The following is a 24423-nucleotide window of genomic DNA, read 5'->3' as shown; positions in this document are numbered from 1 at the left end:
TCATAAGCATTCATACCTCAGAAATCAGGAAATGCTACAAATCAGAGCTCATTGTTTTGTTAATTTTTTAGACGAGAAGTTGGCAAACTTCAGCCCACTTCAACCCATGAACCAAATTCAGCCTGCTCCCTGTTTTTATACTGCCCCACAAGTTCAGGATTTTTTTTTAAGTTTAAATACAGTAAAACTTTTTTAAATAGTTTTTATTGATTTTTTAACATTACCATAATTTTCCCTGGTATCCCTCCCCTCCTAAGAAATGGCATTTTTTAACAAATAAAAAAGAAAGAAAAAGAAGAAAACTGATCTAAGCATTGAAAAAGTCCTCAAAGATGTGGAATGTACAATACCTGTAGACTTCCCACCTCTGCAAAGGAGTGGGTTGGGAATGTCCTTCCATATTTCTTCTTTTGAGCCATGCTTGTTCTTCATAATTTTGCAATAATATTAAAACTTTTCAATGTAAAGATCATTATTACCTTACAGGCCATACAAAAACATGTGGTGAGCCAGATTTGTCCAAGGGGGTCATAATTTGCTGACTCCTGGTCTAGATATAAGAAAGAGATAAAGATAATGTTAATTGCAGATTAAACTTTAAAACATGTCCTGTGTTTCGGAGAGCTGATTGGTTGTTAAAAATTTATCATCACACCACTGAATGTAATTATCTATTATAGACAGAGTCGCAGAATTAAACACAGCCCTTACCTACTAGGATTATAATTTAAGCAGATAATCCCAGTTAGAAGAGCATGTTTGTCTTTCCATTAACTTTAACACAAATATTGTCAACCATCAGACTAGTTTTGTCTCTATGTCTAAACTATGGTATGTGTAAGAATAGTATCCCATATCCTTCAACTTTGATTAATACAACTAACAAAAGATGCTTTATAACCTGACACCTTTATCAGGTAAGACTGCCTTTTTGATTGCGTCACAGGATTAATAAGTGAACCGAAGTTTTATAAACCAGGTGTGAATCATTCCTAGACACTTTTATTGAATCAATTGCTCCAAAGTGTAAACTCTACAAGAAAAATTCCTAGATAGAGCTATTGAATCAATCCATCAAAGGTGTAAACCATGTATGAATTGAATGAAAGCAGATGACCCCACACCAGAAATGTTTTCTGGTTAGCTAAAGAGAATCAGTAACACTATGTGTCACTTGGATTTAAAAAAAAAAAATCTAGGTTGGAACCTGTCATTCCAATAGCAGACTAGTCAGCTAAGGCTCTGAAAGGGATTCAATTAGGAAAGCAGAGGACAGAGATTCTATCTTCTGGGAAGAGAAGATAAAGTCTCTGTCTTCTGCCTTCCTAAGGGATTCCTTTCACTCTTGCACCAGAGAATGACTTTGTGAACTTCCCATCAGTATTTATGGTAGTATCCCTAGAACAACAGTGGTTGATGGCAAGATCTACACTGGAAGCCTAAGACAAACTAGACCACCAAGAAAAGGCAGCTTCAGAACTCTGCAAGGGGGCACTGATCACTGGAGGTCAGCAGAGTGGGAACACCAAAGGGGAACTTCATGAAGACTTCACAAAGGAAGAAGAAAACTCCCAATAATCAGGAGTCAAGAATTATTCTTTCACCATATATGTTTTCTAAACATGAACCTACGTTGCCCTGGACTCTGTAGGTATTTGTGAGTGTGTCCCCAAACTTTTGGAAGAATGTTTTTGTACTGATTATTCTCACTCTATTGGCTTAGTAAATATCCCTAAGAGCTAATTAACTATGGATATCTAATTGATAATAGGAAAAACCCACTGGATGGGGGCTTGTAAGCAATAGTAATAAAGGAAAAACACCCCCAACCCCTCAAGATTCCTTTAGAACACTGAGGGGAAAAGTTCAATGACCTCTGGGGGCCTAAATTGTCCAGGGCAGGGGTATGGGGCTCAGAGAAGGAGTAGGCAAAGTGAGCCCAGAAAGAGACTTCTACAATTGAATTTGTTTCATGACAACAGTCCTCTTATTGTGTAACTGTTTAAAAAAACTGTTAGATTGTGCTTTTTTTTCAATTTTTACATAAGAAAATAGAAATGATCCCTTTAGAAAAAAAAGTTCTGCCAAAAATAATTTCCAAAAAATAAAAAAATAAAAAGCTGAAATCAAATGAGAAGAATCATAAAATTTAGAAGGCCTGTTAATCAGAAAGGAAATACAGGGGGAGTTCATGAGGAGGGTGGCTGACTCTTGGATTGCCAGATTTAATGAAGATAAATGTTAATGATCTTCAGTGAAAAGAATGGAGTCACTAGGGGAAAACGTTATCAAATGCAGTGATGATTTTTTGTAGTTTATGCCATCCATGGGAAGAGTACAGAAGGTTCTTTGTGCCTTGACAATAAATGAAACACTGAAGCAGCTTCATCAGAGCACAAACAGCCTAGGAAACTCAAATAAGTGAGTCCTAGAGTAATTAAAAATAAATAAAGAAAATAACATTTTTAACATACAAAGAAGTTTAACACCAAAGCCCAAGGTCCTCAGAGTTAAGTACATGTAGCAATCAGAGGATCTGTAGGCAGAGAGGCTGTTTTAGTCTGAAGAATTCCCTCTACATGAAAAGTTGAAACAAAAATAGTGAATGAAAACAGTTGAGATCAGGGGGTTACCTATATGTCAATATTATTTCAACTGCTGCTCCAAATGGAATTTTTTTTAGTTTTAGATGTAAAAATAAATAATTTGTGGGGGGGTGGGTTAGTTATTTACACTATTCTATTGAATAATTTATTTTTATATTCAGCATATTCATAAGCTCAAATGAACATAGATATTAATATAGGAATGGCATTGGAGGCCATGGAGCCTCACTTTAGAGGTGAGGAAGCCAAAGTCAAGAGAGATTAAAAATATTTGCCCAAGAACATTCAGGTAGTAAACTTATGAGGCAAGATTTGAACCCATCACCTCTGACTCAGAAACCAGTACCCATTCAACTCTATCACATTATTCAAGTATGTGTAAGCTTTAATCACATCTTAATATTTTTTTTTTGGCTAGGCAATGGGGTTAAGTGACTTGCCCAGGGTCACATAGCTAGTAAGTGTTATGTGTCTGAGGCCGGATTTGAACTCAGGTCCTCCTGAATCCAGGCACAGTGCTGTATCCACTGTACCACCTAGCTGCCCTCATATCTTAATTATTCACACCTGGAGAAGAGTCTGATGATTACTTGGCCAGGACTCCATGATCCAAGGCTTTATCATTCACCTTGTGGTAGCTACCTGAATTGCAGACGTTAGGCCAAGGAGGAACTAATGTAACGGTTGTGCCTTGCCAATTCAACCCCATTTCAATAATGGAAAAATTCATAAACATTTTCTGTTCCCTTATTCATTCCCCTAGGTCTGCTCTCACTTATTGTAACTGTAATGAGCTAAGACTTTGAATGTTCTAAATGTTATCTTAGAGGTCTTGAGACACTTATTCCATTTTCCCATGGAGAACACTCTAGTTTTATATTGTGGTGGGGTTTTTTTGGTTTGTTTTTTGGGTCTGTGACTTCATCAATACAGAGAGCTCCTAGTAAGGAACTTCCTCACCATCAACACCTCAACTGGGACTCATAGTCTTCCAGAGCTTCCTGGAGCAATGAAAAGTTAAGGAACTTGCCCAGGGTCTCAGAGCCAGTATATCAGAGGCTGACCTTTGACCTTTGATTATAAAGGCAGTTCTCTATTCACTACATGGCACAGCCTCTCCTATTCCCACTCTGTACAACAGAACATTTTCAAGAGCAATGCTATCTCAAAATCGTACAAAATGCCAACCTTCCTCCAGCCACCACTTTTCATTCTGTAAAAGGCATTAACATATAAATACCTTATTTGATGGGGTGGGCAGTTTGCAATTTTGGGGTGTCCACCTGATGAGATGTTTGCATTTATTTCTTAAGGGGAGAGAAGATTGTATATTGAAGCTGTCTAATAGCTAATGATGACTGTTAACTTATTTCCTCGAAACACTATGATATCAGTAAGTGCCAATATCATTATCCCTATTATGCAGATGAGAAATCTGAGGTTCAGAAAAATTGTGACTCAGTCAAGAAAACATCAGAACTGGAACTTCTACCCAGATCTTCAGATTTCAAGGCAAGAGCAGAGCCTAAATGCAAAATATTGATACAATGATTTGAATTATAGACAAAGACCAGTGCTTTTTATGTAATTAACACCACAGCCTTAACATTCTGCTTAAGTTTCTGACAGTCCTTTGGTCTCAGAATAAAAAGAGAAGGAGAAGGAAGAGTAGTAGGTGGAAGAGGAAATAAACAAGAAAAAAGAGTAAAGAGAAGGGGATTGAACATAAACAGATAATAGCAAGATGGTGACATCCTAGGACCATTTCTATCCAAATTCCTTTGAAAAAGATGAGAAGAGACTGAATGTGTTAGTGTATACCTTTCATCTATGCAACTGGGAAGGATAAGGCTAGTGGAATCTAGAGCCCTGGAGTTCTCAGCTGTAAGAAGGCTAAAAGTAAATCAGGCATCTGCAATAAATCTGGCACCAATAGGGAAGAGGGAACCTCTTGGAGGGAGAGGGGCAAATCATGCCAGATGAAGGAAGGAAGGAAGGAAGGAAGGAAGGAAGGAAGGAAGGAAGGAAGGAAGGAAGGAAGGAAGGAAGGAAGGAAGGAAGGAAGGAAGGAAGGAAGGAAGGAAGGAAGGAAGGAAGGAAGGAAGGAAGGAAGGAAGGGAGGGAGGAAGGAAGGAAGGAAGGAAGGAAGGGAGGGAGGGAGGGAGGGAGGAAGGGAGGGAGGAAGGAAAGGGAGGGAGGGAGGAGGGAGGGAGGGAGGGAGGAAGGGAGGAAGGGAGGGAGGGAGGGAGGGAGGGAGGAAGGGAGGAAGGGAGGAAGGGAGGAAGGGAGGAAGGGAGGAAGGGAGGAAGGGAGGAAGGGAGGAAGGGAGGAAGGGAGGAAGGGAGGAAGGGAGGAAGGGAGGAAGGGAGGAAGGAAGGAAGGGAGGAAGGAAGGAAGGGAGGAAGGGAGGAAGGAAGGAAGGAAGGGAGGAAGGAAGGAAGGAAGGAAGGAAGGAAGGAAGGAAGGAAGGAAGGAAGGAAGGAAGGAAGGAAGGAAGGAAGGAAGGAAGGAGAAGAACTTGAGAAGAATGAGATAATAGCTTATATTTAAATAGTGCCATCCAGTCTTTTCCTAGGGACCCTGAAGGCACTGAGGCTAGGAGAGATTAAAGAATATGTCCAGAGTCAATAAGCAGCAGATCCAGTCTTTCTAACCCTAAGTCAAATATTTTTTTTCCACTTTACCATGCTGTTTATGCCTGAAGGTTTGAAGCCACATGGCTTGAGATGCATGCTCTGACCTAGACACAAGAAGCTCCTGGATACTTTTGTAAATGTTTGATTAATTGATTAATGTAAAACAATGAATACTCAAGAGAAAAGGTGGCATCTTACTGTCTTAACCTTAATATAATCTTCTACCCAAGCTAGAAGAAGGATCATAGACTTAGAATTGGAAGATACTTCTAGTCCACCCTTCCCTTTTTATAGATAATGAAAAATTAAGTATCTGGGCCCAGATCTCATGCAAGTAATAGAAAGAAGAGCCAGGATTGAATCCAGGTCCACTGAATCCAAATACAACACTCTTCTAATTCAATTTAATTGAACCTTTCAATTCAATAAACACTTTTAATTGCCTATCTATCAAGCAATCAATAAGCATTTATTAAGTACCTATTAAGTACCTTGTGCTAGACTCTGGACATCAAAACATAAGAATGAAATAATACCTGCTCTCAAAAAGCTTATATGCTAATGGAGGAGATCACAGGTACATAAATGATATAAATCAATTAAATGCAAAATAGTTAAATATAAGGTAACTTGAGAGGCAGGACTTTCTAGTAGTTGGGAGGATCATGTAAATGATGATGCTTAAGCTACTTGAAGGAAGAGAAGATTTTTATGAGGAAGAAGAGGTAGGTAGAGAGGAAATTTATTGTAGGAATGGAGACAACCAATATAAAGGAATTGGTACAAGAAATAATAGTATTATGTGTGAGGAGCAGAAAAAATTTGAATTTGGCTGGATCACAGAATTTCTCTTTCTTTTTTTTTCTCTCTCCCCACCCTCCCTGCCTCTCTCTCTCACTTCATTGTCTCCAGTGGGGTCAATTATCATCTCTTATACTGGTGACTCCCAGACCTATATATTCAGACCTAGTATCCCTCCTGAGCTACAGTCCAAAGGACATTGGACACTTAAATCTGGGTATCCTGAAGGCTTCTCAAATTCAACGTCCCAAACAGAAGTCATCATCTTTCTTCTACCCAAACTCACCCCTCTTTCAAACTTTTTCATTTCTGTCAAGGCTACCACCGTCTTTCTAGTTAACCAGGCTCAAAACCTCAAAGTCATCTTCAACTATTTACTCTCCCTCACTCTCACGTCCAATTAGCTGGTGAATCTTCCTTGGCAATTCTTATATCTATCCCTTCCTCTTGACCCAAATGGCCACTACACTAGTTTAGGCTTTCATTATTCCTTGCCTGGATTATTTCAATAGTCTTCTAATTGACCTCCCAGCCCCAAATCCTCCTCTTCACTTAGTACCTGGAATACTCTTTTTCCTCAGCTCAGTCTCCTGGTTTCATTGGTTTCTTTCAAGATTTAGCTCAAATCTCACCATGCCACCTTCCGCAAGAGGCTCTTCCAGTTTCCCCAACCCTTTCTAGGGCTTTCCCTCTGAGATCACCTCCTATTTGTACTATATATGTCTTGTACGTGCATACTGGTTTGCATGTCATCTCCTACGTCAGAATATGAAGTCCTTATGATTTTTCCTTTCTTTTTATCCCCTAGTGCTTAGTGCAATTCATGGTGCATAGTTACAGATTTAATAAATACTTATTGAGTGACTGACATCCTCCATATAGCTGCTAAAATAACATTCCTAAAGCACAAATCTGATCATATCACTCTCAGGCTCAAAAAGCTCCATTAGTGTCCTCTTGATTCTGGGATCAAACATAAACTCCTCTTTTTGACATTTAAAGTCCTTCACTATTTGGATGTAACCTAACCTTCCAGGATTCCCTAGTCTATACACTATTCCCTTTCACCTACTTGACTTTCCAGTCTAATTGGTCTACTTGCTCAAGATCTTCATATGCAACATTCCATCTCCCATACTGTATAAGGCCAAGCACCGTAAAGTCAAGGCATTCCCTTCCTCCTTCCTGCCTTAGAATCCCTATCTTCCTTTAAAATTAAGCTCATCGTTCTACATGTCGCCTTTCCTGATCCTCCTAGTTGCTAATGTTTCCTCCCAACCCCAAATTGCCTTTAATTTATAATACTTTATTGGCTTATAATTATTATTTATTAAATCATTGTACTTATACATAATACAGTATCTAGAATATTTAGTTGTTTAATGTAATTATTTGTTATAAATATTTCACCTGGTAGAATGTAGTCTCTGAAAGCAAAGACTTTTTTTCATTTTTTATCTTTGCATCCCCGGTGCCTAGTACAGTGCCTGGCACAAAGTAGGCTCCATAAATGCTTCTTCTTGTTGTTCATGTCATGGAAGAAGGATTAGACTTGTTCCCTTTGGCTCCAAAGATCAAACTAAGAGCAATTGGGTAAAAATTGTAGAGAGGCAGATACACTTAATATAAGGAAAATATTGCTTGCAACTTGGGATTCAAACATGGAATTGGTTGAATAAGAAAGTAATCTTCATGTAAAGGTTGGATGATCACTTGTCAGGCATGTCACAGATGGGATCCCATCAGATTCTGAAATTCTATACGTCTGTGATCAAGTCAGAACTTGAACACAGATCTCCAGTCCTCTTGTCATTATACCAGTCTGGCTCTTATCTTTGCAAACAGCCTCTGGCCCCTCTGGGCCAGTCTGCCAGAACTGAAAACTAAGAACAGTATTAACTGCTCTAAACCATATCTCCTCCTCCTTATTTCCTTAACCCTGGCTCCTTCACTGTTGGAAAGGCTAATGAGCTGCGAAATATCTAGATGTCAAGAAGTGCCTGAACCACAAGGGAGCAAAAACAACTGCTCTGCATGGGACACAGATGGGGTATGTGGCCTGAACATCAGTCTAGCAGAAAAGATAGCCCTGCCGGCAAGAGCCTGAGTGATTCACTGTCTTCTCCGTCTATTCCATTCCTATACCTGGTTCCCTCCCACCTGCTTTGTTCCATTTGGTGGTTCTATAAACTGCTGAATGCTACTTCGACTGTGCCTTCTTGACAGCCAGCTAGGAGATATGCTTATTTGTTCACCCCTTATGATCACTGTGCTTTGTCTTTTACTCTTTCTCGTTCCTTAGCCTCAGGCTAAGACATACACCTGTTAACCAGCTGTGACCCACTCTGCCTCCAGCAGCTTCTCTATCCTGGGACCAGACCTCACAAAGAAACCATAAGGAGAAGATATAACAGGGCTGCATATAAAGCCAATTTATCCTCCCAAGGAAACGTTACGTTTCCTCCCCCCTCCTCTGTAAATAAATAAAGTTAATCTTTACAACTACTAGAAGATATTGAGCCACTCCCCAACATCATACCAGCTTTCCCTCCTCCATGACTTTGTGCTCTCACTTTTCCTCTGCATGGAATGCTCTTCCAGCTAATTTCCACTCACCACTACAATCCTATCTACTCTTCAAACTCTGCCTCAAATCATTGTGTCCACAGCTACAGACATAGAAATGATAACAGCAGAAAGCGGCTGCCCACAGCTAAGCTCACTCAGAGCAATAAGGAGGGTGGGGTTAGCACCTGGTGCCAGAATTCATATATATATCAGGACACTTGCCATGATGAGTCAGTCAGGTCACATAAAAACTTAGTATAAATTTGTGGACAACCTGATTTTGGATTGTCTTAGCTGGCAGTGGATAAGTTTTCTGACTGCCTTTGAATGGGGATGCTGGGGATCCAGAGTACAGACCTCAAATTCTGACTAGCTAGATGCTTCTGGGCAAGACCTGAGCCTTAGGTTCCTCATCTATAAAATGGGAATAATCATAACACTTGATTCACAGTTATTTTGAGGAATAAATGAGATAATATTCACAAACCACTCTAACAGCCTTGATCCACTTTAAAAAGTAAGATTAATATTAGTCTATTATTCTGGATCTTTCACACACCCTCTTGCCTCTGGGCTCTGTTTCCTTCATATCTCATGACAATTGACCTTTCTGCCCCAAATATCTCAGGTCTTGCTTCTGCTCCTTTATTAACTGTAATGTTACTGCTAAAGATTATCTCACATGGACCCAGGCTTAGTTACATCCTACCTCTGAAGCCCATACAATGGAAGCCTCTTAGCTAAAGATCCAAAGTGGAGCTAGGTATACTAACAAAGCCACTGCCTTTTTCACCAAGCCTTCTCTGATTTCCTTCTAGCATGATTTCTTCTTCTGATGATTGTGTTGAAAGATCACAGACTAAGAGTTACAAAGGCCCTGGGAGGTCATCTAGTGCATACTTTCTCTCTCTCTGTCTCTGTCTGTCTCTGTCTGTCTGTCTCTCTCCGTCTACCTGTCTGTCTGTCTGTCTGTCTCTCTCTCTCTCTCTCTGTCTCTCTCTCTTATCTTACAAAAGAAGAACCTGAGGGGTCAGAGAGGCTGAGTAACTCACTCAAACTTACACAGCATGGTGTGGTATCAAAAATACTGGACCTAGAGTCAGAAGACTAAAGGTTCTAATTCCAGCTCTCCTACGGGCCCTGGTTTTCTAATCTGTAAAATTAAAAATGATGATCTTCTAGAGAAAGAGAGAGTAAAGGATTTGGAGGTAGAGGACCTAGGTTCAACTCTTGATTCTCATAGGACTATCTACAAGGCCTGGGACAAATCACCTCACCTCTTAGTTTCACACATATGTAGACCCTTCTAGCTCTGCATCTATGGCTTCTATGAGCCCATGATTAGATCCTATGATCTAACATGGTTCTGAGCCCCGACCAGAGGGGTGCCGAAGCCAAGCTCACATGCACCATTGTTAAATTTTCAGTGTGAGCATCTACACCTCAGAAATAGGCAATCACTACAAACCCAGGCTTGATTTATTGTTTGTTGCTTGGCTAGATTTTTAAAAGTGTTAATAATGCAGATTTAAAAGTTTGTGTTCCTCCCTACCCTCCCTTCAGCCTGGTTTTTAAACATTTACCAGCATTCATTTGGTCCCAACTCATACCGTGCCCACCCCCGGACCTGTTTGAGAGTATGGCCATGCACATTACTGGCCAGAGGCTATTTCCTTGAGATGGCCACAGTACGTGCTGCTGAATCAGCAGTCCTATCTAATCTGAGCAATACAATCTGCAGTATTAATATTTCAGTTAAGGAAAGGCCAAAAGCAAGGTGGGAGTTATTTGGAAACATAGGATGGGTGATCACATGCAGAAGAAAATAGGTACTGGAGGCAGGAGATGAATCTGAGATTCACAAGAACAAGTCAAAAACATGATTATGTTTGAATCCAGGGTGTGATCAGGAGGCATGGGAGAATGCCAGTCAGAATATTAAGAAAATGGAGGTTCAAGCACATTTGAACTTATAAAAAGCATTCTCTATACAATCTGACTCATCTAGAGAGAAGTCTGTGTGCCTACCTCTTCCTGAGGTGGTAGGTCCCCTGAGCACCTGTTCCACGGAGATAAGCCCAACTGCTTTTGCCTTGAATGAGCTTCTGTGATGGACAGCTCCCACTCACTAGCATTCTCGGCCTGAGAAACAGCTGGGTGTGCATAGGAGTAGCCACAACACCTCCCAGAAGAGGGCGTGAGCAAAGGAGTCCAGAATACATTCAATTTTTCTTCCCTTTACCCTCTTCCTATATTTTGCTCATTCATTCATTCATTCATTCATGCAGTCATTGTTGCTGATCACTCTTAAGTTGGTTCGTTTGCTTTGCCCACCCAATCCTGGCAAACTGACCTCAAGTAACTATTTGTATAGAGTAATAAGGGCATCGTCAGGTCTGGTTCCAAACTTTGTTCAATTATTACCATGTGTCCAAGTCAGTCACAAACTGGTTTTAGCTTTTGCTGTCACTCTGAGACACCTTTGTAAATCCACCTCATCCATAAACCTGTGGCAGAGAAAGATAAGATATATCCCGGTATGAGCAAGTGAGGAATTTAATACAGATTAAAATATGGACAACAATCTGTAGCATGTTCTTAAAGTTATAAGTCAATATAGTAGAATTATGCTTATTTGTGGAATTGACCTATTTACCCACCTGGATGTTGAGTTCCTTTGGATAATCCTCATTATTATTATAATCAACAACGTAAAGGTTTGTGATTTGCAAAGAGTTTACACAAATGAGCTCATATAAGTCTCGAAGGAGCCCTGTGAGATGTGGTATAGTATCAAGACTGCAAGCTCTGCAATCGAAGGACCTCTGTTCAAATCAGAGGCACTTCTTCTGACATTTCCTAAATTCTGACCTGGGAAAAATCACTTAATCTCTCTGGCCCTAGTTTTCTCACCTGGAAAATGAAGGGGAGTCAGACTACAGGGTTGCTGAGATCAGTCCTAAATCTATGACCTATCTCCTAGTCTTTTGACTCCTAGCCCATCATAAGGTAACTCCTTATTCATCACTATATTTCTAGTACCTTGCAGAGGACTTGGGGCACTGTAGGCTCTCGGTCAATTATTTGCTGAATTTAGTTAACATTTCCACAAAGTGTGCAGTTTATTTTATCAAATGAAAGAAGCTTTAAATGACCATTTGGAAGAAAATAAAACTTCATCTGTGATGTTTATTGCCCTCATTACTTTGTTTTTAAAAGTGAAAAGGTGGGACTGGGGGAGGGGGAAATGCACCTCCATAGTCTTTCTTGCCTTGGTTTACAAATGTACTTCCACTGCACACTTGTTCTGACCTGCCTAGGGGCGGGGAGGAGGGGGATGGAATTCAGCTGACCTCCTGGGGTCCAGCAAATACTGTGAAGGAATTCCTATTCCAGGCCCTCACAGGTTTCTTGCAGTGTCTCTTCCACATTCTTACAGCTCTTTTCTTAGGTGGCTTTAATCCCTTAGTTTCTGACATCACCATCCTGAACGTATTTCTTTTTTGTTTGGTTTCTGGTGCCCATGGAAACTGTCATTTGTAATTCATAGAAAATTGACATCATGTTAAGACCCAGAAAGTACATGGTCTCTAACTTCATAACATAGCTCTTCTCACCAAATGAGTTTTCTCTGTATTTCCCCTGCAGTCTAATTAACAGCACTGAAGGAAAACACCAACCATTCTAAGACATGAAATGAATGAGGTAGACCCAGAAGCCAAGGTTAACTTTGTTTACATATCTATATGTCAAAATGCATTCAGCATCTGGTAATTCATTGATATCTGTTTCTTAGGAAATTAGTAATGTGGAAAGACTGGGCAATATGCAAAAGCTAGCACCCACCCTTTTTCCTAAGTCCTTACCTTTCAAAACAACGAAGTTTTCTGACTTGGCAGATCCAAATGCCTGTCTGTCTAGTGCAATAAGCGGATGAGGTAAAATAAGGATTTGTAACATGAGGGAAATGATGATGACAGGTTTTTCTGTGCCAGAACCTTTTTGTTTTTACGAGCTAGCACGAGACTATAGAATTTTTATACTGTTTCGGGGAATTCTACTTCTGACAAGAAGAGTTGTAAAGGACTAGAAAGATTGAGATATATCCACTATGAATGCTGACTTCTGATTCAGGGAGATCACAGGTCAACATCCCACTTACTATATTACAATTAGGGATTCCAGTTTATTCATTAAAGCTAAAGAGGAGCCTGGGACTTCCTGAATGATCTTTTTCTACTACCCCCTACATTTGTTTGTTTTCATAAATGAAGGTAGCCTGTGTTATGAATAAACAAAAGGCTCCGGGATGTCAAAACTGGAAGAAACCTTAGAATACAGAATGTTAGAGCTGGAATGGACCTCAGACACCATCTCATTCAGGGTTTCTTAACATTTCTGCGTCGTAGACCATTCAGAAGAAAATGAACCTTCATCTGTGATGTACATTGCCCTCATTGCTTTGTTCTTAAAAACAAAATGACCACCCCTTTTACCAGCTAGACTGCACTTGTGGTTAGGCTGTCCTCTAGGTTGTGCTAGCCCCCATACCCAAATCTACTTTTCACCAGGTGAAATAAAAACATAGTCACTGTTCTCTCCAAACGTGTCCCTTTCGCAATGCTCTTTAGCACCTGAGGGAAGACAGGTAATCTTAGTGGTCTAAAGTAATGCCAGGTAGAAGAAAAAACATGCATCTCATCTCTTAACATTCTGGACCCTTTTGGCAGGCTGCTGAAACCTGTGGACCCCTTCTCAGAATCATGTTTTAAAATACATAATATAAAATTACCAAGGAATTGTAGTTGACATACAGTTATCAAAAATTTGAGCCAAGCTCTCCGATCTGCTACAACATTTTTTTATTTATAAATGAGGAAACTGAGAGATGAATAATTCACTTAGTCATATAGCAAGTTAGAGGCAGTCAGGACTTGACCACAGGTCTTCTGGCTTCTAATCAAGTGATCTTTCTACCATATTCCCCCTTCCTCCTATACAACTAAGGCATGATGAGATAACTCTCATAGGACTGTGGGCCCAAGATTAATCATTCACTTTGATTAAATACTCAAAGCACAAATGACTGTCAGATGGAAATATAATCCAAGAAAAAAGTGTTTCCCTTTGCTTGGGTGAGGTCAACGTTTAATGCATACAGAGCTTGGTTTAGCCACTGAGAAGCCATGACCCTGTGTCAAGGAAGGAAGTGGGAGTAGAGCCTGAACAGTGGTCTCAACAAGAGGAAACAGGATAAGCCTCCAAAAAATCAGTGACTTCAGTGATGATTGAAGGGCTGTCCGATTAGGTGATAACTCCAAATGATGATTACTAGATTCTCATTTCCTTGATGAACTCTGTCTTTTTAAAAATTCATTACCAGAAGAATTTTTCCAGAATCCTGACAGCATTTTTAGCTGGAAGGGACTGCAGAGATCATCCAATCCAACCACCATTTTGCAGATGAGAAAAATGAGGCTCAGATATATGAAGTGACTTGCCCAGTTTAACAAGTCAGAACTTGAATCCAAGGCCTTTTACTTCTAATATAGTGTTCCAAAGGCAGAGATGTGACTAGCAGGGGGCAAACAGAGCTTTTCCCCAAAGTGCCTGCACCTGGTTTGTTCACAGCAGGGCATGGTTCCTCCCTACAGCAATCACTATCTCTTCCTGATTTTTACCTTATGGTCCTCGGCCAGCCTCTGCCATGTAGCATAGCCACCTCCAATATTTGCTGAATTTAATTACATTTTCCACAAGGTGTGCAGTTTATTTTACAAAATGAAAGGGGCTTTAAAAGACTGTTCAAAAGAAAATGAACCTTCATCTGCGATGTACATTGCCGTCATTGCTTTGTTCTTAAAAACAAAACGACCAATCCCTTTTACCAGCTAGACTGCACTTGCGGTTAGGCTGTCCTCTGGGTTGTGCCAGCCACCCATACCCAACTCTACTTTTCACCAGGTGAAATAAAAATATAGTCACTGTTCTCTCCAAACGTGTCCCTTAAGCAATGCTCTTTAGCACCTGAGGGAAGACAGGCAATCTTAGTGGTCTAAAGTAATGCCAGGAAGAAAAAAGACATGCATCTCTTCTATACTCTAGGCTGATCCCTACAACATTGAGGATAGCCTTCAGTGGTAAATCTCTTAGGATTCACCCAACCTCATGAATAGCTCCAGTTTTCATTCCAGAAATAAAATTTTCTGTAAGCATTTTAAGAGGATGAAAAATGCCTCAACAAGACTGCATATTGATTCTTTTTCAATTAACTTTGGTGTTTCCTCATAAATGTAAAATGGAACTTAAACTCTACCACTGGAGAGAAAGACAATCAAAAATGCATGAAGGCCACACCATCCCCACTGGCTTTTATTTTCTCCTAGAAGCATCATTAAGAGAGCTGGCTTTAAAATAGGGAGTCTTTTTCTAAGTAATAAGCACGGCGCCAAGCCCAGTGATAGCCTTGGACAAAAATAAGGGCCTTCCATCCTACCTTTTGCCCTTTGGGTTTTGTTTATTTTAGCACTAATTCAGTTATGGATCAGTCTGGACACATCTTATACTTTTAGATAGCTTTTATAAAGAACAATGGCTCATTGAGGAAGTAACTAATAAGTAGTTATGGGTATTAATATGTTGGAACTGTGTTTTTGTATTTTGTTTATTTAATTTTTAATTTAGGGAATAAAACAAGTATTTCTATAACAGTATAATAAAAACCATTGCAAAAAAAAGAAATTTACAAAGAATTCACTTTTAAAGTAAGGAGCTATATTTGTTTGTCTTTATTGTTTATTGATTCATTCATTAATAACTAAAGGGACCATTTTATTTGGTCATATCACCATCTTTTCCCAGGGTCACACAGCTAGTCAGTCTTTTTGCCTTTACTTTCTCTGTTTTCCCTTACCTCTCTCCAAATCTTGCCACACTTTCCCCTCATTCCTTCCATTAAAAACAGCTCGATACAGTAGAAACTGAAATTCAAGAAATCTGAGTTGTAGTCCCAATATAGTCAGGAAATAACTAGTACAGTGTTCTCATCCCTAAAATAATAACGTTAGACCAGACTATTTATTTAGGCAGCTAGGTCGCACAGTGGATAAAACTCAAGTCACACGGTAAAGAATATCTCAGTTTGAATCTTGCTTCACATGCCTTACTAGCTGTGTGACCCTGGGCAAGATTTAACCTCTCTGTGCCTCAGTTTCCTCATCTGTAAAATAGGGATAATGATAGTACCTGCTGCTCAGGGTTGTTGTGAGGATCAAATGATTTAACATGTGTAAAGTGCTTTGCAAACTTTAAGGGACTCTACAAATGCTATATCAATAATAATCATGACAACAAGAACTAGCATTTGTATAGTACCTACTATATACTCTGACATATAGACACTCTGCTAAGCACTTTGCAAATACCATCTCATCTGATCCTCACAACACCCCTGAGAGGTGCTATTATGAACCCCATTTTACAGATGAGGAAACTGAGGCAAACAGAGGGTAAGTGACTTGCCCAGGGTCACACAGCTAGTAAGTATCTGAGGCCAGATTTGAACTGAGGTCTTCCTGACCCCAAGCCCAGTGTTCTATCCACTGGATCGTGTAGCACCTACTGTGCTAAGTACTAGAGATTCAAAGACAGAAGTGAACTGCCCCCAAGGAATTTTCGCCCTAATGAGGGAAACAAAATGTACATGTTCATACACAACATACAGTTATATACATAAGTTTTTACATAACATATGCAAAATATTTTGAGGAGGGAGCACTTTAGCAGCTGGGGGAGGGGAGATCAAGAAAGTTTAGGTGGCACTTGAACTAAGGATTAAAGGAAATCAGGGAGTCTGAGAAGTGAAGTAGAGAGAGAGTGCATCCTAGCAGAGAGACAGCCAATGCAAAGGCCCAGAGATGAGAAATGCACCCCTGCGTGTGCAGAACAGCAAGTAGATCCTGTCTGGCTGGATCAGGGAGTACAGAGAGGGAAGTAATGTGTAAGAAGACCTGAAAAGTTAACAGAGAATAGGTTAAGAAGAGATTTAAATGACAAACAGACCTACAGATAAATTGGTGATAATCAATGGGATATCACTAAACCTGCTTTAGTTCTGCTGTTCATTCTAGTTCCTCTGCTGTGGAGCAGGAAAAGGCTATTCTAAAATGTTGTTGTTGTTATTATTGTGTTTGTCCTTTGTTCTCAAAAAGCATTGGGTTGAAGGAGGAGCAGTGCTCTAGGGTGGTGATCCAAAAATTGTATAAAAGAGGAACATTCATCATTTAGACCTAGATAGTCTTTTACTGATTACAAAGGACTTTCATGTGCCATTCTTCCAACCATCATGTTGGGTTTGCAGATCAGGAAAAAGTCTCCAAGACGTTGACCGAATGTCACTGTCCTAGCGCAGGGCCTGGCACATAGTAGGCATTTAATACATGTTTATTGATTGAGTGATTGGTCCAAGGTCACATTTCTAATAAGTAAGTGGTGGAGTGGACACTACAAGCTGGGTCTCCTGACTACTAGGCCAGAACTTTTCAAGGACTCCTTAGAAATGTTCTTTAGCAACTGGAAGATGAAAGGCATTAATCAAAGCAAGTCCCTGGCACCAACCTGTCTAGATCATTCAAGCCTAAGGAGAAATTTTGATTTAACTGGTATGGCTGTCTTAGCTGCCTAAATTAACCAGATAATTTCCAGATCTCCTTGTCACTTTATGATAAGTGTATTCAAACCAAATCTCTTGATCTTTTTATTTATAGTTTCTGGAGCTTCCAGCTGGGACAAATTGCTACTTCGGTCCTCAGCACAATATAGCCAGACCCTGTTGGGGTGGGGGGGGGGGTGCTTCTAGATTAGGTAAAAACTATGTCTTGCCTTTTCACAAGACTTCCAGACAAGAACACTACTTCCTCCCTTTATGGAACAATGGAGGGAAGATTCTAGTGAAGAGGGATGGGGTGGGGGACGGAGGGTCTTCTGGTCTAGGAAAAAATACTTCCTGCCTTTTCACCAGGCTTCCAGACTAGAACACCACTTCCTCCCTTTTTGGAACAATGGAAACAAGGTCTTGGATTAGGACAAACAACTTCCCATCTCCTTCTTAAACTCCCCAGCCAAACAATGAGACTATGGTCATGACACCACGAGGCCCCATCAAAACATTGCCATTTGTGCATTTGAGAGGGCTGTACTGATACCAATCATCTACATTGCCTGTCCTCGTCAACCAACCTCAGTGAAAGGTAAAATGGTATGACTGGATGTTCACAAGTTAGGAGGTATCAGATACAGAACTTGCACCAAGTATTCCTAACTCTAAGGCCAGTCTTCTAGCAACTACTCCACACTGCCTGCCTCTCTCTGTCTCTCTCTCTCTGTCTCTGTCTCTCTCTCTCTCTCTCTCTCTCTCTCTCTCTCTCTCTCTCTCTCTCTCTCTCTCTCTCCCTCTCCCTCTCCCTCTCTCTCTTCATATATATATAATAGATACTTAATAAATGTTTGTTGATAATGCAATAAATAGTGGAAATCTGAGCAAAATATAGAGCTAAATGGAGACAAGTAAAGACATTCTGAATAATGAGTGGATCAAATAATAAATCACAGAAGCTAGAACTGCTTATCCAACATCCTCATTTTCCAAGGATGGAAAAATATAACTGGTACAAAAAAAGGTGTGAAAATAAATCAGTAACTACAGCAGTTTTTTTCTTGTAAACCATTTAAATACTTCTATGAAGAATCAGATGTCATTTTCAAGTGAGGTATATTGACACGCAGGATTCACACAACGCATCAGTTGTCAGACTAATTCACTTTAATAAAATATTATTTGCCTATAAAATCAAAGACTTTTAACATAGGAAAAGTGTATCTGGATAAAGATAGATAATTTTTTAAAACCTATGTTAGACTATGTTTACATAGCATGAAATGAGGTAGCAAGTTCGTGATTATATCTTGAATTTTGGCAGTACAAGAGCCTGATCATATCATTCACAACCCCAGATGGGTTTGGTCAGTACTTCATAAAAGTGATGTTTTTTGTGCTGAATAGTTTGGGTTATACCATTAGAGCAGGACTTTTAATGTAGTGAAGCCCCTTGAAAATCTGGTGAAGACTATTGGTCTCTGCAAAATAGTGATGCCAATATTCAAAATTAAAGAAAGTGCTATATTTCACTTAAGGGTCAATGAAAATAAAGATATGATTTTTCTCCATCTAGATTCATTGACTTCTTGAAAATCTCATGGACATCCCTAGACCCCAGGTTAAAAAACCTTGCTTTAAAGCTTCAATTCAATTCAATAAAAATCTGTTGTGTACCTACTAGACTAAAAGCAATATTTTAGGTACTGTGAGGCATACACTCATAAAATACACTCCTTACCCTTAAGGGATTCATTGGTTAAATGGATAATTTACATTTAGTTTGGTACACAGAATCATAGAATCTCAGAGTTTGAAGAGACTCTCCAACTAGTCCAATCAATATAGGATCAAGAATCCCCTCAACTACATCTGTAGCAAATGGCCATCCAAATATTCTTTGAATGCCTCAAGCAGAAGTGGAACCCTGTCTGGCCCCTAAGGAAGCCCATTCCACTTTGAGACAGCTTTAATTCACAGGAAGTTCCCTTACATTAACTCCACATTGCCTCTTTTGCAATTTTTATCCATAGCTCTTACTTTCGTCTTTGGCCAAGAAGAAAGGTCAGAGTCCTTTTCTGCATATCAGCCCTGCAAGTATTGGAAGCTCTTTTGTGTTTATAACCTGAGCCTTCTTTTGTTCAGGTTAAATATCCCCAGTTTCCTCAAGTGGTCCTCACATAACATAATCTTGAGGTTACTCTCTCAGTGTCTTTCTTTTGGATGCTCTCTGGCTTATCAACATTCTTCCTAAAAAGTGGTGATAAAGACTGACTACAGGTGTGAGGACAGGCAGAGTCCAGCAGGACTGTCACCTTGCTATTTCTAAACACTATGCCTTTCTTAACATAGTCCAAGTTCACTCGGGTTTTTGATGCCATATCATGATCCATAGTTTTAATTTCATTTAAAATTATATTTTGTGCCTCTTGCTTCATTTATTCTTGGAAATCATAAAGTCCTCATGGTAAAGAAGTCTTTTTCTCTGAGGCTCTGCTTGAATTTGTCATAAAGTTATTTTTGTCTTCTGAATTCATCTCAATCCATAGTATTTCTGTGTTGTGTTTGTTTCTTTTTACTCATCTCCAGCTTCAGTTTTTGGATCAAGACTTCATGTTTGGTCAGATTCTACACCCTCCCCTACTCTTGGATGGAGTAGTCAGGCCATGAGTAGGCCTGGATATAGTGGCTAAGACCAGTCCATGCAGAAATCCCTGGTGTTTGGCTCAATGTCCTTGTGGTACAACTTGGTTTGGGGTCACAGTGCTCTCTATATGACTTATTTCATAGCCTGAACCTATGACCTCAACAGGTCCAACTGTGTGTTGGCAATTGCATTAGTAGCAGGCTTTCTGCAAGATTCCAGGTATTTTGTGAGCATCTCCAAGAATTCTTCTAGTAGGAAGATTCTTTAAGTCTATGAAACTCTAGAAACATCTTAAGGGAGTATTTGACCAATCAAACATATATTATATGCCTTCTATGTACCAGACACTGAGCTAAGCACCGAGAATACAAAGACAAAAATTAAGGTCTCTTTCTTTAAGGAGTTTATATTCCATCTTAGAAAAAAAAAATACACATATAAGAACATGCAAGATATATACAAAATTAATAATTTTGTCAAGGAAGGCTCGGGCATTTAGAGAAAATCAAGAAAGGATTCGTGGTGAGGGTATATTTAAGGTATTTTAAAGGAAAAATTAAATGGAGGCTCAATTAACTGACCATGAAATTTAGAAGACTAGAAAATGAACAATTAGCAGCATAAAACAAGCACAAATGAAGAAATCTTGAAAATTAAAAGAAGTAGGGACTTGAAAATTAAGAGGTTATAGAACTGAAAAAACCAGCATTGTATTTTTTTAAAACACTAACAAAATCAATAAATCTAGCTAACTTAATCAAAAAAAGAGAGAGGAAAACCAAATTACCAAAATAAAAATGAACAAGGTGAATTCAAAACAGAGAGGACACAATTTTGTTTTTCAGAAAAGTCTATACACAATTAGATGTTGGCAAAAGCAAGTCAAAGGAAACTGATGAACATCTACAAAAATATTAACTACCCAAACTAACAAAACAAGAAATAAAGATCCCAATCTACTCAGGCTTAGGAAAGTAAATTAAGGAAACAGAAAAGGAATTTCCAAAGAGAAAAAAAAAACCAGGTCATATGAATTTAGAGTAAAGAAATCAATAGGCCATAGGGAGAAAAATGTGAAGTCCCTGATTTCAAAGAATTTACAGTCTACTAGGGGGACACAATATATCCAGCACTTCAAGTACATTAATCTAACATTTAAAGAGCAATTAATGTGTTTGTAAACTTTTATTTTCCATATTAAAAATTGATTCATATACTACAAAACTTTTTTTATGAGATAAATGTGATCATGGGAGATATAAAACAGAAAGAAAACAATAGTCAAATCTCATTAATGAATATTTATGAAAAAAAATTTAATTCTATGCCTTGTGAAGAGGGTCTAGCAACATCTCCAGAAAATAATTCAAAGCAGTATTGATTCATATTAAGATCTTAAAGATAGTTCAGCATTAAAAAATTAATTAGCATGATGGATCATATAAACAATCATAATAACAAAACCAATCAATAGATACAAAAAGGGCCTCTGACAAAGTATAACACTAATTTATGTCAAAAAACTCAAAAGGCATTGACATGCATAGAGCCTCCTTTATGAAAAGCATATATTTTTAAAAAGAGCTAGAATTCTTTCCAATGAGGAAATAATATAAACTTTTCCAGTAAAAACAAGGATAAAGCAAGGATGACCCCTGCCAAATTATGTTTTTTGCATAGATCTAGAAATGCTGGCTATAGTAAAAAGAGAAGGGAACAAAATTAAAGTATCAACATAGGCAAAGAAGAAACAAAAGTGTCCCTTTCTGAAAATAACGTGATGGTATTCTTAGACAAACCTCAGAAAATAAGTAAAGAAAATAATTGAAATAGCTAATAGCTTTAGCAAGGTATCAGAATTTTAAAAAAAAAAGTCCACAAAAAAATCTCACCATTTCTATATATTACTAACAGAAATGAGGAAGAAATAACAAAAGAAATATCACCAAACATAACTACAAAATAAATATAACATCTATAATCTAATCTACTAAGACAAAGTTTTAAAATAAACAGGTAATCAAAAATTAATTGGACTACTTAATAAATGGTCCAAACTCTACAATAGTAAACTTGGGAGACATAATTGTAAAGTACAGTGGAGTAGTTTTATAGGTGTGCTACACAATATTTATGTAAATTTATGTAAAAATTTGTGTTGATATGTAAATTTATGTAAAATATAATACAATATTAAGAAATAAAGGGATATTTCAATAACAGAAAAGATATCCATTGCTTCAGGCCAGGCCAGCAAAACAAAAATAAAAATGCTATCTAAATTAGTTTGCAGATTTATTTCTACATCAAACTATTTAGAGAATACTTTGTAGAACTAGACAAATTAACAAAAGTCATTTGGAAAAACAAAAGCGGTTGGAATCTCAAGGGAAAAAAATAAATATCAATGATGGAGCATTGTATCACCAAATCTCAAACCTTATTTTAAAATAGTGATCAAGAAAGTGCTTGGTATTAGTGAAAACACTTAGTTCAGCAAAAAATAGAAGCAATCAAAACCAATAGTCATTTTTTTTAGCTAAAAACACAAATTACCATTAAAAAATTCTATATTTTTACAATAACTTATGGGAAAACTAGAGAGTAGCTTGGCAGAAACTAGGTTTAAATAAACATCTTGTGCCATATTCCGCAATAAGCTCAAAATAGATATATAACCTGAAAATGAAAGGGCATACAAAAAAAGTTTTTAAAGAGAACAGATTAGGTGCTTTTCACAACTATAGTTAGGGTGTGAATTCTTAATGAGGAGTAGGAGAGAATAATAAAAAGTAAAATGCATAATTTTGACTACATAAAATGTTTAATGATTTTGAATTAATAAAATCAATGAAGATAGAATTAGAAGAGAAATAATTGTGAGGGGAATTACATCATGTCAGTGATAAAAATCTGATATCTAAAACATATAGGAAATTGACACAAATAAAACACCAGAAGTCATTCAATAAGAGAATTACAAACCATAAATGATGACGTGAAAATATATTCCAAAATGGATGTCCTATAGGCATCTCAAATTCAACATGTCCAAAATAGAAGTTATTATTTTCCTGAATGCATCAGACTTAGCCCTCTTCCAAATTTCCCTATTTATTATCAAGGACACCACCATCTTTATAACTTTGGTGTTGTCCTTGAATCCTAAATCTCATTCATCCTACATATCTATTCATTTGCAAAATCTTGTCATTTTTATCTTCTCAACACCTCTCTAATTATGTAATCCTCCTCTCCACTCACACCATAATTTAGGCCTTTATAGCTTCTCACCTGGACTACTGTGGTAGCCTTTTATTTGATCATCCTGCCCTATCCACAACTCTAATTTCAAGTTATTTGTCACACAGATGCCAAAGTGATTTTCCTAAAACATAGATCTGATCCTGTCACACACACACACACACACACACACACACACACACACACACACACACACACACACTCACCCCACCCTTCAAAAAACTACAATGGCTCCCTATTACTTGAAGGATGAAATGTAAAATCCTCTGTTCAGCGTTTGAAGCTCTTCACAACCTGACTGCATTGTTCCTTTCCAGTCTTCTTCCTCTTCAGTCCCTTCTTCCAACTCTATGACAGAGTCATGCTGGCTGACTAAACATTCCCCAGATATGACGCTCTTATCTCTCATCTCCATGCCTTTGCACTGGTTATCTCCCATGCCCACATGCCATTCCCTCCTCACCTCTGCCTCTTGGAATACTTGGTTTCCTTCAAGACTTAGCTCAAGTGTCAGCTTCTTCATGAAACCTTTCCTGATCCTGCCAACTGCTTAGTGAACCATATCCCCAAGCTACCTTATATTAATTTTGCACGTGTTCTACATGTGTGCAGATATGTGTGCTCATCTCCCCCACTAGAATATGTACTCCCTGAGGTCAGGGATTGTTTTACTTTTGTTTCTATATCTCTAGTAGTTAGTACAATGCCTGGAACATAGTATGCTGACTGATTGAAATCACTAATAGCAAAAATAATACAAATTAAAATAATTCTGGTGTTTCACTTAACAACATGCAAATTGGCAAATGTGGGGAAAATCTCTGTTAGAGTGACTGTGGGAAGGTAATAATGCTAATATACTATCGCTCAAACTGTGAAATAATTTAAGTGCTCTGTTTTTTAATTAGAATTTATGCAAGTTGATGAAATTGTCCCTGAATTTTGGCAAGAATAATAATCCTACTACTAGATATATATGCCAAAGAAACCGAACAGAAACAAAGATCCAAAATATGTCAAAATAATGTCTGAAAAATTATGATATTGGAATGTCATTCATTATTACTGTATATAAATAAATGACAAATAAGATATATTCAGAAAAAGATAGGAAGATTTGCATAAACTGCTGCAGAACAAAATAATTAGAACCAAGAAACCAATATACATAATGACTATTATAACGTAAATGAAAAGATTACTAAGAGGAAGTCAAACTATGAAAAATTTAAAATCTGAATAGAGTTC

This window comes from Phascolarctos cinereus, unplaced genomic scaffold (assembly GCF_003287225.1).
Source record: "Phascolarctos cinereus isolate Bilbo 61053 unplaced genomic scaffold, phaCin_HiC Scaffold_3;HRSCAF=262, whole genome shotgun sequence".
NCBI lineage: Eukaryota > Metazoa > Chordata > Mammalia > Diprotodontia > Phascolarctidae > Phascolarctos > Phascolarctos cinereus.
This window is presented reverse-complemented; position numbering follows the sequence as displayed.